The sequence below is a fragment of the Arachis ipaensis genome, chromosome B3, assembly GCF_059453495.1.
Source record: "Arachis ipaensis isolate K30076 ecotype BB chromosome B3, ASM5945349v1, whole genome shotgun sequence".
Taxonomy (NCBI): Eukaryota; Viridiplantae; Streptophyta; class Magnoliopsida; order Fabales; family Fabaceae; genus Arachis; species Arachis ipaensis.
Genome location: NC_142438.1, coordinates 60,979,885 through 60,984,004, shown reverse-complemented (window position 1 = coordinate 60,984,004; position 4,120 = coordinate 60,979,885). Strand labels below are relative to the sequence as shown.

General features: G+C 35.0%; 1 non-coding gene across 1 annotated transcript; it reads left to right on the top strand.

Annotated features, from left to right (window-relative positions):
* The first annotated feature begins 2,650 nt into the window (after window positions 1–2,650).
* Window positions 2,651–2,758, top strand: LOC148570818 (small nucleolar RNA R71). The gene has a single exon (XR_015880381.1). It is a non-coding gene; the product is annotated as a small nucleolar RNA R71 (small nucleolar RNA).
* The last annotated feature ends 1,362 nt before the right edge of the window (window positions 2,759–4,120 follow it).

Genomic DNA, 4,120 nt, shown 5'->3' with positions numbered 1-4,120 from the left:
GGGAAAGTATTGATTCAGGAATTTTTCTGTCAGTTGTTTCCATGTCCTTATGCTGGCCTTGGGTTGGTTATTTAACCACCTCTTAGCTTGATCTTTTACAGCAAATGGAAACAGTAATAGTCTGTAGACATCCTGATCTATTTCTTTATCATGTACTGTGTCAGCAATTTATAAAAATTGTGCCAGAAACTCTGCAGGTTCTTCCTGTGGAAAACCGGAATACTGGCAACTTTGCTGCACCATGATAATGAGCTGAGGATTCAACTCAAAGCTACTGACTCCAATGGAGGGTATGCAGATACTACTCCCATATGAAGCAGTAGAGGGGTTAGAATATGACCCCAGAGTCCTCCTGGACTGTTCATTTCCGCTTAGGTCCATGATGGAGAAAGGGAGATGATGTAAAATAGAGAAAATATTTTTATTTATTTATTTATATATTTATTTCGAAAATAAAATAAATCAAAATAAAATAAATAAAAATGAGTAAAAGATTTTCGAAAAAGTGAGGAGAGAGAAAGTGGTTAGGAGATTTTAAAGTGGTTAGGAGATTTTAGAAAAGGTTTTAAATTTTGAAATAAAAATCTGAATTTTTAAAGGAGAGAAAAAAACAATAAGATAACACAGGATTTAAAATTTTTAGATCTGAGGTTCCTTATTTTCGAAAATTTTGAGGGGGAAAAACACCAAGGAACACCAAACTTAAAAATTTTAAGATCAAGACACAAGGAAAACTTAAGAACACTTTGAAGATTCACAAGAACACGAGAACACAAAGGAAGAACACCAAACTTAAAATTTTTAGAAAACCAAAATAAATTTTCGAAAAACACAGAAAAATCAACAAGAAAACACCAAACTTAAAGTTTGGCACAGGATTTAATAGAAAAATTAATTTTTTTTTGAAAAATATTTTAAAAAGAAAATAAGGATTCTAAGATTCTAACACAACAATAAAAAGAGACTCTAAACAAAAAAGAGAAATTTTTCCTAATCTAAGCAACAAAATAAACCGTTAGTTGTCCAAACTCGAACAATCATCGACAACGGCGCCAAAAACTTGGTGCACAAATTGTGAATCACACTTTTCACAACTCGTACCACTGACCAGCAAGTGCACTGGGTCGTCCAAGTAATACCTCACGTGAGTAAGGGTCGAATCCCATGGAGATTGTTGGTTTGAAGCAATCTATGGTTATCTTGTAAATCTTAGTCAGGAAGTCAATTATGTTTATCAGTTGAATTGAAAATAAACAAGAGAGCATGGATTAAAGGTTACTTGTTATGCAGTAATGGAGAATGTGTTGGAGTTTTGGAGATGCCTTGTCTTCTGAATCTCTGCTTTCCTCTGTCTTCTTGTTCACGCACGCACGTCCTCCTATGGCAAGCTGTGTGTTGGTGGATCACCGTTGTCAATGGCTACCTTCCATCCTTCCAGTGAAAACTACGCTCACGCGCTCTGTTACAGCACGGCTAATCACCGGTTGGTTCTCGATCCAGTTGGAATAGAATCCCTTGATTCCTTTGCGTTTGTCACTAACGCCCATCCTTCAGGAGTTTGAAGCTCGTCACAGTCATTCAATCCTTGAATCCTACACGGAATACCACAGACAAGGTTTAGACTTTCCGGATTCTCATGAATACCGTCATCTATTCTAGCTTATACCACGAAGATTCTTATTAAGAGATCTAAGAGATACTCATTCAATCTAATATAGAACGGAGGTGGTTGTCAGGCACACGTTCATGGGTTGAGAATGGTGATGAGTGTCACAGATCATCACCTTCATCACAGTTAAGCGCGAATGAACATCTTAGATAGGAACAAGCGTGTTTGAATAGAAAAAAGAAATACTTGAATTAATTCATCGAGACACGGCAGTGCTCCTCACCCCCAACAATGGAGTTTAGAGACTCATGCCGTCAAAGAGTACAAAGTTCAGATCTAAAATGTCATGAGATACAAAATAAGTCTCTAAAAGTTGTTTAAATACTAAACTAGTAGCCTAGGTTTACAAAAAATGAGTAAACTATGATGGATGATGCAGAGATCCACTTCTGGGGCCCACTTGGTGTGTGCTGGGCTGAGATTTAAGCAATTCACGTGCAGAGGCCATTTGTGGAGTTGAACGCCAGTTTTTGTGCCAGTTTGGGCGTTCAACTCCAGCTTTTGATCCTTTTCTGGCGCTGGACGCCAGAATTGGGCAGAGAACTGGCGTTGAACGCCAGTTTACGTCGTCTATCCTTGTGCAAAGTATGAACTATTATATATTGCTGGAAAGCCCTGGATGTCTACTTTCCAATGCAATTAGAAGCATGCCATTTCGAGTTCTGTAGCTCCAGAAAATCCACTTTGAGTGCAGGGAGGTCAGAATCCAACAGCATCAGCAGTCCTTTTTCAGCCTGAATCAGATTTTTGCTCAGCTCCTTCAATTTCAGCCAGAAAAATACCTGAAATTACAGAAAAACACACAACTCATAGTAAAGTCTAGAAATATGAATTATTCCTAAAAAGTAATGGAAATAAACTAAAAACTAACTAGATCATACTCAAAACTATATGAAATTAACCCAAAAAGCGTATAAAATATCCGCTCATCAATAATTCAGACAGACCATCATAGAATATATCCAGGATGGTCCATTCTGAAAGCACGTCAGAAGGACAATTTTTGGTCAGTTCCTTGTATCTCTCCCAAGCTTCATAGAGGGATTCACCTTCCTTTTGTCTGAAGGTTTGAACATCCACTCTAAGCTTACTAAGCTTTTGAGGAGGAAAGAACTTGGCTAAGAAAGCCGTGACCAGCTTATCCCAAGAGTTCAGGCTATCCTTAGGTTGAGAGTCCAACTATATTCTAGCTCTGTCTCTTACAGAAAACGGGAAAAGTATGAGCCTGTAGACCTCGGGATCAACCCCATTGGTCTTAACAGTATCATAGATCTGCAAAAATTCAGTTAAGAACTGAAAAGGATCTTCAGATGGAAGTCCATGGAACTTGCAGTTCTGTTGCATCAGAGAAACTAATTGAGGTTTAAGCTCAAAGTTGTTTGCTCCAATGGCAGGAATTGAGATGCTTCTTCCATGTAAATTGGAATTTGGTGCAGTAAAGTCACCAAGCATCTTCCTTGCGTTGTTATTATTTTCGGCCATGTCTCCTTCTTTTTCGAAAATTTCTGTTAGATTTTCTCCAGAGAGTTAGGCTTAAGCTTCCCTTAGCTTCCTCTTCAGAGTCCTTTCAGGTTCAGGATCAGCTTCAACAAGAATGTTCTTATCCTTGTTCCTGCTCATATAAAAAAGAAGAGAACAGAAAATATGGAATCCTCTATGTCACAGTATAGAGATTTCTTATGCAAGTATAAGAAGAGAAAAATGTAAGAAGGAGAAAAGGAAAAACTCGAACACAGAGAGGAAGATGGGGTTCAAATTTTTGGGTGGAAGAGAAGTGTTAGTAGATGAATAAATAAATAGAAGGAGATGAGAGAGAGGGAATTTCGAAAATCAATTAAAATAAAAATAAAATTTAAAGTTAAATTTCGAAAATTGAAATTGAAATCAAATTAAATTGAAATTAAAATAATTAGTTAATTAAAAAGGAAATTTGAAACAGAGGGAAGGGATTTTCAAAAAATTAGAGAGGGAGTTAGTTAGGTAGTTTTGAAAAAGATAAGAATCAAACAAAAAGTAAAGTGGTTAATTGAAAAAGATTTGAAAATCAAATTTGAAAAGATAAAAAGTTAGAAAAGATTTTGAAATTAAATTTTTGAAAAAGATGTGATTGAAATTTATTTTGAAAAAGATTTGAAAAAGAATTTTAAAAGGATTTGATTTTGAAAATTAAAGTTGATTACTTGACTAACAAGAAACAAAAAGATTTGATTTTAAAATTTAAAGATTGAACCTTTCTTATTAGGCAAGTAACAAACTTAATATTTTTGAATCAATCACATTAATGGCTAGCATTGAATTCGAAAATATGGAATAAAAATAAGAAAAAGATTTTTGAAAATCAATTTGAAATTTTCGAAAATCATAAAAGAAAAATGAAAAAGATTTGATTTTTGAAAAAGATTTAAAAAAGATAGAATTTTTAAATTGAAAATTTGATTTGACTCATAAGAA